The sequence below is a fragment of the Crocodylus siamensis genome, chromosome 3 (assembly GCF_052110815.1).
Source record: "Crocodylus siamensis isolate JL-2025a chromosome 3, ASM5211081v1, whole genome shotgun sequence".
In the NCBI taxonomy this organism is placed as follows: domain Eukaryota; kingdom Metazoa; phylum Chordata; order Crocodylia; family Crocodylidae; genus Crocodylus; species Crocodylus siamensis.
The window spans coordinates 43944396-43958581 of NC_143397.1; the positions used below are offsets into that span (position 1 = coordinate 43944396).

The window sequence follows — 14186 nt, forward strand, 5'->3', positions numbered from 1 at the left end:
AAATGAATGGTCTGTGCATAGTCTCATACTCTGTCCACAAAGATTTGGCTTTTATGCTGGGGGGTTTTATTTTGGAAGGATCAGAATCAGACCTTATGTACACTAGCGGCAGTACACTGAATAGATGAGCCTTTCATAGTTTTGCTTTGAGAAGAAAATTAAAACAACAATGAATATAAATTAAGAAAACTATTATTACTATTGAATTCATCTTGTACTAGGGTTTAGGCACTGCAGTCATGGATCAGCGTCCCATTGTGCCAGGCACTGTACAAACACCCTCCATGCCCTAGAAGAGCTTAGGGTCATGTCAGTGCTTCCTCCTTTCTGAGTCTAGGGACCAATGCTGAGAAGCAAGCCCTGCTTCCCATTCCTCATGTGCAAAAGATCAGTAATTAGGACCTTACCCCAGCTTTTGGACTCTTAATCTCAGGTATAATTCTTGGCACATATTCTAAGCTTGCTGCTCCACTAGCCTTCTAGGCCTTGACATTACCTGAGACAGCAGTAACAGCTTGCTTCTCAGCAAGGAGGCAATGAAAACGTGACCAGATATCATATTGTAATTTCAGTTAGAGTTATAATTACTGCCTTCAAAATAATCCATAATGAAGATGAGACCAAACATTTCTATTTATTTTACATATACTCCATTCAGAAAACATACAAAACTGGAGGTGTTTCTCAATAGTCCATGTTAACCATATTTCACTACAGCGTTTAAGAAACTTCATCTGTAAAAGAAAATAGAGAGAGTTAGAATTTTACTCTTTATTACAAGACAAATACCATGAAGTAAACTATTCTTTCCCACACAGGTCAAAGAAATGATCCATGGCTAACATGTTATCTTTCTTCTTCCTTTCTACTTCATATATTTAGGGAAACAATTTTTTTAAAGAAAGGTGTGGAAAACATTTACTGATGCTGCTGATAACTGTATCAACATTTATATAGGTACTTACAAAACAAACACAAAAAAAGATGGAAAATGAACTGCGCTTTCTTTCTTGTCATTTGAAAAAGAGAAGAGACCATAGTTCAGAACGTTAAACTTTTTGACTGGCTATAACATTGTCTATGAAAATCTCCAGTTACATTTTTTTATTCAGAAATTAATTTAATACAAATATATCACTGCAATACGAAATGTCTCAGTGATGTAATACAATATCTTTTATAGAATTAATAATGCTTTCTACAGTAGTGGGATATAACTTCAGCTTTGTACAATTATCAGCACAGATAAAATTCACTCATTTTATTTTTCCTAACACCTATACAGCAGAAAACAGCTTTGGTGGCTGATAGCCAAGAGATGCTCTGTGGTCCTTTGTGGATAGGTTGCTCCCTAGTCAGAGACTACTTATTTGTGGAAGCTGTGTAATGTTGTTTGATGTTATCCACTCAAGACGACTGCCTTTCCCTAGGAGAATGGTCATAGGCTCGATCAAGTCTGATTGAAACTGGGCCTCTGCAAGCATTATTGGGAAACAGACTGAGCATGTTCAGTGCATCTTTTGCTTTTCTAACATAGGAACAAGTTAGTCTTGACTTACTGATATTTGAAACCATGCCTGTTGGTCACCATGAGAAGACTCTTCTCTTCCAGACAAAAAAGCAAATGAAGAGGGGATACTGGTGGGACTCTCTTTACATTTTTCACAAACTCCCTTTGGTGACAAGGTAAGGAGCCTCCCTATCTACTTCATTCTAGCTCTCATTTCAAGGGCTAGGGACAGACATTACACATAAACTGGTTTAAGTGATTGGAAACTGGTTTAAACCTGTAGCAGAACAGAAGTTCAGTGCACATAAACTGCTTTCAACCTAGTTTAAGATAAACCTGGTTGGATGTGGTATCAGACTTAAATGATTTGGGTCAAACTGGTTTATAGAACTTCTGTCCCAGATCCCTTCTTGGTTCTAGTCAACTCACAGTCCCTCAACATCCCAGGATGCTTTGCAGCCCTGGGCTATGCTGTCTGATCTAGTGGAGTGGGGACTGCTCCTTAGCCTGCTTCTTGCCTATGCCTGTCAGCCCATAGAGACTGGGGAGGGGGAGGGGGGGCCCCCTTAGCCCCCCCAACAGGATCTACACAGCATGTGGGGGGAAGGAAAGACCCTGTGTTGGGGGCTTGTCAACCCTCAGCAACCCTTTCCCCTTCCCCCTCCTAGCTGCCGATTGCTTCAGCAGCTTCCACAAGAAGGGGGAGAAAGGGTCCTCCAGGCTAGGTGCTTGCCCATGCAGCCCAGACTGGGGGCACTGAGGAGCCCCTACCCCCACCATGGGCAGCCCCAAGGAGCTGAGGGGAATTCCTCCCCTCCCAAACCCCAAATCTGCTTGCCTTAGCCCCTGCAAGTCTCGGGCAGCCTCAGGGAGCGGAGGGAAATCTGCTTCCTGGTTTTGCCTAAGACTCGCAGCAGCTTTGGGATTGGGGAGGGGGAGAATTCCCCTCAGCTCTCTGGAGCTACCCTGGGCTGGGGGACCTTGGGCTGTGGTGGGGGAAACCCTCCAAGGGAGGGGCTCCCCAGTGCCCCATGCTGGGCTGCTTGGGCAGGTACTCAGCTGGGATGACTTATTTTCCCTCCCTCCTGTGGCAGTGGCTGAAGCAATGAGCAGTTGGGAAGGGGGAGGGGGGAAATTCCCCTCAGCTCCCCAGGGCTGCCTGGGCTGGGGAACCCAGGCTGGGGGAAACCTCCTGAGGGGGAGGATCCCCCAAAGTGGGCTGGCACCCAGACAGGGGACTCCTTAACCCCCTGTGAGGGGACAGCAGGGGTTTGGGAGCATGTACTGGGGAGCCAATTGGGCACTGGCGACGCATAGGGGGTGCACGCGGGTGCATGTGCACCACCTGAGATCGGCTGTGCACCCCCTGGAAGCACAAGTCGCGAAACCAGAAGTGCACTTCCAGTTTTGCTGCTGGCTCAGTGATCAGCCACTGGCGGACCACCCCCCCAATTGATGATTAGCTGTGGGGAGACTCCCCTACCCTGTCAGCAATCTGGTGCCCCCCCCAGACTCAGGAGGCACCAGTCACCCATGCAGTTGGGGACATTTGGCTGGGCTGGCAATGGCCAGCAGGCTGAAAGACATGCTGTAGCACTCCTCCCTCCCCACCCAACCTACTGTCCTGTGTCAGTGCAGCTTCACCCTTCCCCTGTTTTTCCCAATTGAAAACTGAATATCCGTTCAGTTGGTTATCAGTTCAACCTATGCAGCTTAGAGGAAACTGCCCAGGTTAAATCAATTCTGCCTCGGGCTTTTTGTCTGTCTGTACTTAGCCAAGATTTGGAATTGGAGAGCAATGCTTCCTAAAGTAAAAGGTGTAGTATCTTGTAGTTTGTCACATGGAAACCACTCTTTAGTATGTGCAGAAACTTATATTCAGAACTATATACAGTATGAAGTGGTAATGGTTTTTATTACTGTCCTTGCAAGGCTCTTGCGGTTGGCCTGTTCTGTTCTGCCGCCTGGAAGTTCCTGCTGGTCTCACCCAGACTGTCTCCCAGGATGCAACACTTCCTTAACACTTGATGTGTCCAGAAGGACATACTGTGTGTCACAGGAAGAGTGTTCTTAGCATAAAACTGTTAGCTTCCTTGCCTGATAAAAATGATCATTGAGCTTATTCCATCCCGTCTTCCAGACTGTACACCATATCATAGGTAGATAAACCAGCTGAGAAGGGTACAGAAGTTCACAAGATTGCTCCCTCCATACTTCCAACTGCTGCAGAGGAGGGGAGGTTTGGGGGTTTAGATTCAGGGGTTAGATTTAGATTGGACAGTGATTTTTTTCTCTTCTACAGTTTCACTTGCTGAAAAGCTAATCCTTCCTGGACTTCTTCAGCAGGCAAAGTCTGGAAGGCTCTGGTTACCATAAATGGAATAAAATGCACTCAAGCCTTTGAACGCTATCATTATTACAGCAAGAAAACAGAAGTGTAACTAAGATATATGTTTTACATTTTCTTGAACCTTATTGTCTATTATAGAAACCTATCTTTTAACTAGCATGTTAAAGTTGATGTTAAAGTCGGGTTTTATTAGCTTGGGGTTGGAAAGGAAACTCTGTTCCTTTGTTGGTATTTCATTTACTCCATATACAGCAGCATATATTACATAATAAGGCCCAAAGAAGTGAATTATAAGGCTTCACCCACACCTTTTTTTTCCTTGGTTTTGGTTTTGATGGGGTTCAAAAACCCTGAATTTAACTTTGAAATTTTCACAATTTCCATTAAAACCTCAAAACAGGAGTTAACTTGAACCAGGATGTTTAGATTACTCTAAAGTTAACCAATATTTAAGTTACAGTCTTTTCACGGTTTCCATCTGAAAGCATAAAATGGATCAGATTTGACTGAAATAGGCCCAGGCTCGCAAACATCAATTACTCTCAGTCAGGCGTTAGTGTTGTACAATGAAATGCACATCAGGTAAGTTTTTTGATTGGTTTTGAGTTTAGTTCCTCAAATTTGGCAGAGAATTGCCAACAATTATCTTTTATTTTTCTCTCCCATTTCTATTTAACACATATATGCCATATCGTGAAATTTTTTTTCCTTACTTCTTGGATATACGCTCACTTGTTAACAGATTTTAACACAGGCTAGGGGAAGTAAGTGTTTACTTTCAAAAAGTTGTTAAAAAACCATTACAGATCTTGTATTTAAAATTATACATCACATAAAAAGCAATTATGCTCATGAGAAATGATAAGACTAAGAAGCAGACTTTTGAGCGCAGATGCCTGTCACCTGATTTTAAGCATCAGATGAGGTATATGGAAATGTAAGTAGCTTTTGGGGATCTGTTTTTCGAACCAAAGATAAAGAATTTTTAAATTTTTATTCTCCATTTGGAGACGCAGTAATTTATATCAGAATGTTTTTCATAATGTTGATAGTGTAGCAGCACTGACATCATTATCCAACAGTCTAGCTAATCTCCTGCATATAGGGTTTATTATATTACTTAAGTATCCAAGAATCTGAGATGACAAATCTTAGTATGAATTCTGTATTGTCATTATACTGTAGCTCTTTCACCATATGGTGATAAAATTTATAGTTTAGTCACATTTCTGGACTTTGTATTAGAAGGTAAAATAGACTGCATGTTCTGCAGAGAAACAGCACATATTCTGAGTTAATTAAGTAGTTTCAGAATTTTCTGTGTGACTTTTCATCAAATGAATTGGATTGTTATACAGAAGTCCCCAAACTTTTTCATAGTGTTGTAAATTAGAAAGACTGTCAAGGATGCATCCTTTTTCACTCAATATTGAAGTAAGTAAATATTCATTAGGTACAAGCACCCAAGACTCTGTGACCCAGTGTTTAGGTCACTTGATAAGGAGCAGGAAGAGCAGTCATTACTGCTTATTATAAAGTAGTTAAAAAAAATCAGTCTTACAGATCTACATTGTTAGGTGTTTAACTTTCTCCTCATTTGTACAAAGGACGCCAGGGATCAAACTACAGGTCACGTGCTCCTGTATGTGGCTATGCACCTACAAGTCTGGGACTGTAATCCCTTTTGTAGAAATGGTTTCTTGATGGCCTCAGTCTAGCCAGTCTAGTTCAGCATGCCAGGTGAGCACAGATATCCTCATAAGCACCAGTGTGATTCCTGAGTCGATTGACCCCTACCTAGTAAGGGTTGGGAGAAGGGGAAACAAGCAAGACCCAGAACCTGGGTCCCAGGACCTCTGACCAAGATTTGAACTGGTGACAATGTAGTCTCTGTGATTAGTTTCAGCTCAAGAGCTTGGCTGCCATGGTTTGGACAAGAGCTAGAAATTTCAGTTGGTCACATGATGAATAGCCCTAATTTGAGAAGCTACACTAGCTGTAATGTATTACATAATCATTTTTAATTTATTGGAAAAAGAAAAGAGCATGGATTGTTTCCACTAACCTTAACCACTTTATTGGTATTAAATCATATTAAGTTGCTGTTATTTTCTTGTATTTGGCATTTTCTTCTGGCTGTTTATTCTGATTCACCTTGGCCTCCTGCCAAATGTGCATCAAGTGTCGAGAGTAGGTACTAAACTCCATTTTTCCTATAAAAATGAAGAGAGATAATTATATTTAAGGGTAGTGGATAAAAAGTAACCACAATTTATTTGCTTTTGGGTAAGTATAGAGCGAAACAGTAGCTTTAAATAGACATGCCATTTGAGATACTGGAATTAGTTATATATATACAGAGCACTTCACTTATGTACAGTTATGAGATCAGCCCCTAAATATGTATTGCTTAGAATAAAACATTTACTCTGTTTCCCATTGTATTTCCATTGAAGGCAAACAAAGGTACTCAACATCTTAATGAGAACCAAATTTTTATAACCTCAGTTTAAAGTTTTGCATGTTCTTCACAGTGATGCTAAGAAAACTTTCATGTTTTACAGCCATGGGGTCTTATCTCACGTAGATGTCAGTCAGAAGCAACTCTACTTGCATGACACAGTGACAAGGCATGGTTCATATTTTTATACACATATATCATTATTTCCTTCAGTGAAATTCCCTTCATACCAGGGATAAAATTAGCACTTTACATTGTACTACAAAACCTAACAACTGTTTTAAAAATAGACTGATGAATGGACTGTATCTCTGGAGTAGGGACCTACCAAATACACAATTTCACAGATTTCACAGAAATCATGTAATTGGCAGTCTCCCATAAAATAGTCCGTTCACCATGAAAAAGCTTGGGGAACTGACTATGTTAAAAGAAACTGGCCAAGAGCTGGCAACAAATTGCCTCGTAGTAGGGGGATGAGGGTTGGGGGGGGGAGGGAGCAAAGATTAAAAAAAAAGGCAGCTCCTGAAGCAGGGGTGGGGTGGGGTGGGGTGGGGAGAGAGGCAGGAAAAGTTCCCATCTCTCTGTCTCCAGAAGTGGAGGAGGGAGCAGGGAAAAGCCTGCCAAAAGTTTGTGTACTCAGTAATTATTGCCCTTTGCCCCTTGAAGAGGGTGATAATTACTGAATTAACAAGCCAGTCAGGTCCAGCTAGGGCTTTCAATCAATTCCTGGGAGGGGTGGGACTTGTGGCACCCCTCATCCAATCAGAGGCATCGGGGGGCCGACTTTGCTCTGATTTCAAAATGGCAGCCCCAGCTGTGATATGGGCATGAAATTGGGTGCCCCGGCCATGTTGCAGCCATGTATTTGGCTGCTGGGGCCCATTAATTTGGGAAGTCCCTACTCATGGGTTTTCTAACTCTTAATGCCTCTGGACTTGCTGCTCTACAAAGTGCAACATTTACACCTCTGTTCTAAATGCATAGTTTCAAATTATGCAAGCAGCTATTTTTTATTTGTTGATTTATATTGTGCTAATGTATAATTAAACAGAATAGCAACACATGTAGTCAAATGGGTTCAGATCAAACTAACTTTTTGTGCACATACAATGAATAGATTACACAGTTAAGCAACAGGTACTTTAGTGATGAGTTTATTCAAAATATGCAGCAGGGTTATGTAAATGTACAGCTTTTAAAATCAGAACAACTTTAATGGTCTGATATGGATTTAGTTGACCAATTTTAGGCAGAAAAGTCTGAACATTTTGGCCTATGGCCTTCTAAGAACTATAAATAATGTATATAAATTAATTAAAGTATGTTATATTCTAATGATCTTAATCATCTCCCTCTACTCCTGCACCAATTCTCCTTTACATACCATGAAGTCATATCACAAATATAAAAGATCATCTAGAAATGATTCCCAAATATCTCTATTCATTTCATTTACAAAAACACATATAAAAAAGGAAAAAGGAAAAATGGAAAAAGGAAAGATTTTCATAAGATATGAAATCCTAGGTTTAGGAAACTTAATGAAATCCTAAGTTTCTAAAATCACATAAATTCCATTAACATAATGGGCATTGTGGAAGAAAAGGTGAGTAAATAAAAAAAAAAGTTACTGCTGTGCAAGTATAATTGTACAGAACTAGACTCATCATCCAAGCATCACAAGAATGGAACAGATAGCATTTTATCAATAGCAATAATGGATTTAAGTGCAGTTTTATTGATTCTTTGACACTTCTTGAGAGACTAAAAACAATTGGCTTTTGACTTCACCTCTCATGTGAGTTTATTATCAAACCCTTTGTAAGGTGTTATTTACACTACACAGTAAAACTGAATTTGGCTACATGCCCCTTGGGATTCTGATGACGTCATAAGGCATTTGAGCTTTGCCTCCATGGTTGCTATTTTGTATTGAGGAATCATGAAGTGACTAGTAGGATCTCCAGAAGAAAATACTAATTCTTAAAATGCAGAAAGAATACAATAAGGTGTGCAGGCCCTAATCTTGTGAGATGTTAATCATTTCTATTTAGTTCAGTGAGACTTGAGGGTGCTCAATGCCTTGCAGGATTGGACCTTAAAAATGACAAACAAAAACAAGTAGCCTAGATAACACAAGGGACACAACACTTCTTTAGCTGCTCCTTCTAATGTAAGTAATTAAACTAAGGGCAAGTAGAAGCAAATGTTTCACTTTTTACTCTCCCAAGGTCTGTTTAGTCAACAGGGATACCACAGTAAGCTGGATTCCAGTTTTGCCCATGCGCAATTGCTGCACTAATTACCTCTTTCATTTCCAGATTAACGTTGTGCAAAACACATAAAAGAGTGTTAATTCCTGAACTTACCTTGGCAGAATGAGTCAGAATCCTCCGTAGTGAGAACAGCCACTTTAATCAACTGTCTGTCCTTTTTAAGACCCTGGAGACCTTTGCCAAACTTTGTCCACACTCTATCTTTTATATATGAACTAAAATGCAATGGCCTCTATCCATACATCCACCTTAACATTTATTCTAAATGTTTTGGATGCTTGACTCAAATCAAATTTATAAATCTTTTACACTTTACCTATTGCTAGGTGTCTAGTTTACTGCCCAGAACTAATTATAGGAACTCAGTTAATGCCACTTGTGTTCTGACTTAGTTTCTAGTCAATGGTATCAGCAACAGTAGCCACCTTCACCAAAATCATTCTCAACCTTCATTTTTGTTATGGGATCAACTCAGTCAAGTAGATTCAGACATACCTTCCCACAACCACAGTGTTAATTGAAGATCGCTACTTCATGTATTTGTAAAACATTCAGATCTACAACATAATTGCAATTAATATATGTCAAGTTTTATAATGCTTCAATATTTTGTTGTCACATAACTGCTAAGGATGGACACATAAACCATCATTAATATGATAGCTGTATTCTTCAATAACCTTGCTTTGTTCACTTGCCTTTAACGACATAAAACATCAGCTGAAATTTTAAAAATATTTTATCTAATGAGAGGTTACAAATGTAAACAAACTCTATTGCTTTGCCATAGTTAATTGTTTATTATAGTCTGACCTGGCAAAGGAAAATCACTTTGCAAACTCTGAATTTTCTGCCACAAAAAAGGAGTTTGTGTAAGAGCTCCATAAATTGCTTTAATTTAATTCATATGAGAGGGAAATTCCCCTGTCTGGAAAATACCATGTTTTGAACAGACTTATGAGTAATATGCAAACAAGGTGAATGGAAAAAAGATATGGTGGCTCTGCAATAATAGAAGGAAATTCAGTTTGCTTCTATGACAAAGTTCTGCTTTACTCTGTTGACATCTTTTACCCAGTTAATTATTGAGTACTATAGTCTCAAACAAAAAGCTATACAATATACTGGAAGCCCATAACCTACTTTTTTTTTGTTTCCATCAATTCCACTGTTCCTCCTCTCTTTTATATAATACAAACAAATTTACAAACAGTTCATTCATAAAATATTGATGGTTTTCCCATTCTTATGTTTGGATTTAAATCATCAATGCCCGTTCACTCTTCTGTTTATATGTGTATATTGTTGAAATTAAATTGCAAACATATGACATAAAATGATTTATTTATTCTTTATACATGTTTAGTTGTTGTTTAATAAAAGTTGAGTTATTTCAACAGAAATATTTTCTTTCTGTTTAATAATAAAATAAATACAATTACAGTAGAACTCATGTCTTATTGCTGGGCATGCTTCATCTACTGTAGAATCTCACATATTCTAGGGATTTGTTCTTCTTTTATTTTACTTCTCTTTCCAGATGAGAGCAGGGAAGGTCTCTTTTTTCTTAAAGACTGTACTTCCAGTGTATTTACTGCATTTCACTGGACTACTATGTGGTGCTAAATTATTTTCCCCTCCATTCATCAGCAAAGGACAACATTAAATTGTTTTCTGTTTAAAAGTGAGAGACAAAATTTCTACTGCAAATGGTGAGAAGTCATAGATCAATTTACATAGCAAATAGTTTCTGAACAAAAAGTAAGCCTCCCTGCTACCACTTTTTGCTGGTTAATACAGCTCAGGTAAAGTATCTAAAGTATTCAAGAACTTGCTTACACAGGCATTTTTTAAAACCCTACTGTTTCAGCATCAGAAGTGGAGCTTTGCTGATCACAGTGGATGGCTAATGTAGAAAGGGTTACCAGTGCTTTTATTACCATATCATTTCATCTGGTTCAGAGCAAGTCTGGATGACATGACCAGTCAATAATAAAAATGTTTTAAGCACCAGGAAACAGTGGGACTTTTATGATGCAGCTACTAGAAAAGGTGTCTTTGTGACACTATACTGGTAATATTACATAGTTATTCTAAGAAATATTTTCAGTGTGCAGAGTAGCAGGCATAACTACTAAGATAATTGCCAGACATTTTACATATATGACTACCATAACACAATGAAGAAACCAAAAAATGTTGTCAGATGTATACCTGTAAATGTTCACGTACATTTCTTTGTAACTTAGGCCACGTCTCCCCTGTCTCCTCACTGAGTATATACTAAGAAACAAATACCACCTATTCACTCTCACCACGTACTTGCCAAGCCCAATGATTAGATGACTTAGAGGGCTCCTGACACATCATAAAGCTCAGGATTCCCACTTTCTAGGCATATATTTTACCTAAGAGGCTCTTGTTTAAAAAGGGGTGGCCCCACCTCACTTTCCTCCTTTTCCTTCAATCACATTTTAAAAGAAAAGAAAAATCCAGACATCCTTACCTGAAAAAAGATGTGGGTACCTACATGTAGCAGCAGTTTGGGGGTGTATATCCCAAAGAATATCTAACTTAGACTTGCAGGAAGATGCCAAAAACTGGGAAAGAGGTGGAAGTTCAGATTTACTCCTCTTTTCAGCATTTTCTACAGGGCACCTTAGAGATGCCCTCTCTCAGTATACTGGCTGCTATGAATCAGGTCATAACCCTCCTCATGTATTATACAGAGAACTCTTACTTCGGGATTGTAAAGTCGCCTGAGGAGTAAGACACTTAATGTCCTTCTGTTGGTCCATCTGGCCCTTGTGAATGATCTGACACATTCACCCTAGAATGAGCTTGTTCTACAGAACAGGGGAATCAAGACTCCATCATAGGAAGATAATGTTAGTTGTTTTAGGACCTGAGTGAAGGATGATGGTTTCTTTCTAAAAAACAAGTCCTGGTGACTTGACTGCCTTATAACTAGTTGGTCTAGTTGCTGTTGCTACTTGAGATGGTTTTAGTGTATTACACTGACTATTGTTGACAGATTGGAAGGCATTGAATTTCCTTTGCTCTGTAGACAAAAGACTGAGGACAACCTGGAAATATTGGGGCTCCCTTCCATGGACTCCAGGTGATAGCTGGACCATGTGACAAAGTTATTTTCTTTAAAGAAACTCCCTTGCCTTTTGTTGCTGTAGAAATTTGGGTCTGTGTCTGAAAGAGAGAAAAAGAGAGAGAGAGAAATCATGGTACCCAGCCTGATTCTCTAAGTAGGTCACAGTGTGAATTGCAGTTGACCCTGTTATGATGTCAGCCACCTGAAAGTAGTGTTGTGTGCACATTTTAGTATTGAGTGCAGAACTAGAAAGTGCCGTATAAAAGAGTTTGTGTGGATGTAGCTTGGGGAGTTTTGGGAATGCTTGAGGCATGTGTGTGGGACTGCCTGGTGTGGGTTTGATGTGCGCATGACTGAGAGTGTGGTGGAGATTAACTGATGGTGTCTGACTGATAGTGGAGAGTGTGAGGCTGTGATTGGAGTCAGTGTGGGTCTGAGTGCCTAAATGGTCAAAGGTGGAGTGTGTGAGTACTATGTTTAGTGTCGATATTACTTACCTGTTGTTTGCTATTTGTGTATGTAATAAACCATTATCATTCGTTTAATTGATTATCCACATGTGGGTCCTAATTAATCAAGTTACAGACTAATTGCTGGGTGGGCTGGCAGTGACAGATAGGTCCTGTCCCTTTCTTAACGGGTCTGGAGCCAAAAGAGCACCCCCTATTGTGAGCCGGACTGAGGAGTCAGTCACTTAATGAGTGACCCTAATTAGGCGTTAATTGTTTCCCCTCACAACACTTTGTGTCCTTTTTTGTGCTTTATGTATATTTTCATTAAAGAGATTGGTATCTTGCAAGGGATTTATTTTAGGCAGAATTCAGCTGTTGTGATTTGCAAAGTCAGAATTTGCTCTTTACTAGAAAGCAGTACATTTATCTGGATATTCAAGAGAAACAATGTTATTGTGTTTTGCTGGACTAGCAAAGCATATTTAGTTTGACTGAAGTTATTCACGTGTATAAATCTTTGCCAGATAGAGCCCTATACCAATGCATATCAGGCACAGAGCATCACAAATGGTACTGTCAACAGATAAGTCACATATCCATGACATAAAAGCGTAAAGGAAAAATACATATAATTTTCTGTTGCCATTTGAATGTCCTGTTTGGGCTCCCTGAGAACGTTACTGATAGAGCAATTAAATCTAAGCTAAACAGACAGCAAAAGCTGCCACATCCTTAACACAAAATAGAAAAATGAATACATATCTTTTTCTTTTAAATTTCTGTCTAAGCACACTTGTCATGTGTTTCAGATTAATTACAATAGGAAACTGTATTTCCTCCTTTCTACTCCAGTAGCTCTTTAATAGTAAGATATGTTCTCAGCACTTAAGACAATAGCTACCTGCATTCTTTGCAGTAAAGTTGGCCCAAAGTTATATTGTGCATGGGGCCTTTGTCCGCAATCACTGAACCCACCCCCACCACAATCATTACCTTAAAGTTTATACTGAAAGTTACTTGACTTATTTCCACGCCTCTCCCTTCAGTGAATTTATCTACTTCAACCACATGGAGAAAAGGAAATTATCTTATACATATTTGAATGTTGTTTGCCTGTCTTAGATATGCACAGAGCATCCACCATCCATCTCACTAAAATCTTGCCTTTCCAACCAGCTGTAAAAGACCAGAGGATCAAGCACTGTAAAATGTTTAACTACAATTAAAAAAAAAAAAACTGTGACTAGGTATTTGAATCTTCATGGAGGGCCACATTCTGCTTTTAGTGCCTATGTAGAATTCTCCTTGACTTCTTATCAACTCACTCACTCCAAGTCACCCCAGCTAGAACTTGAACTCCCATATGGTAGGCAGAAACATCACCACACAGCCACCAGCAGTCTTCAAAATGAGGCATATTCTTCCTTTGGATCCCAGAGATTCATCTAATTTATCAGCCATGTCTAAGTAAATTGTTACCATTTCTTCTTGCAACTGCTGTGGCACTGAGTGCCATTGTATGTTATCATTAGAAGTGCACATCCTGAAATTCAGCTGCCAAAATTATAGTATTAGATACTCCAGGAAGTTGTTCTCCTTCCCCTCTTTTTTACCCATTCTCTAAAGAAACTTGAATACAACTTTGGTCAATGCGAGAAGTAAAGAAATTGCATGCACCGTATGAAGCACAGTTAAGTGTTACAGAACTGAAGAATATACATATACAAGCAAATATATTTTCTAAAATAAGCCCTTTCTTTGGTTTTGTAAAAGGGCAAAAGTTCCAAGAAAAGCTCATGAAACATGGGAAACGAAAATAAAGATATAAAAGGCTGAAGAAAAGACAGACCTATTGTATGCTATATTTTTAATGGGTAGTAATAATCCATGTAGTAAAAGATGGTGAATATATATTGACAGTGTGGCATGTCTCCCACTATTTACTGATGTTCATCAATGTGTTATTATATGATAAACATTCTTGAAAATATAAAAGCACTGCCCAAAAGTTTTGTGAGCAATTCATCC

At 39.2% G+C, this 14186-nt stretch overlaps 1 long non-coding RNA gene across 2 annotated transcripts in view; it reads right to left on the reverse strand.

Moving 5' to 3' along the window:
• Positions 1–669: 669 nt before the first annotated feature.
• The window catches only part of LOC149868232 (uncharacterized), a 185972-nt gene continuing 172455 nt past the window's right edge, over positions 670–14186 (reverse strand). For both annotated transcript variants that reach the window (XR_016440956.1, XR_016440957.1), the window contains 3 exons: positions 11774–11804; positions 5926–6073; positions 670–734 (listed from right to left, as the gene is read on the reverse strand). This is a non-coding gene — a long non-coding RNA (uncharacterized LOC149868232). The remainder of the gene's footprint in view (positions 735–5925; positions 6074–11773; positions 11805–14186) is intronic.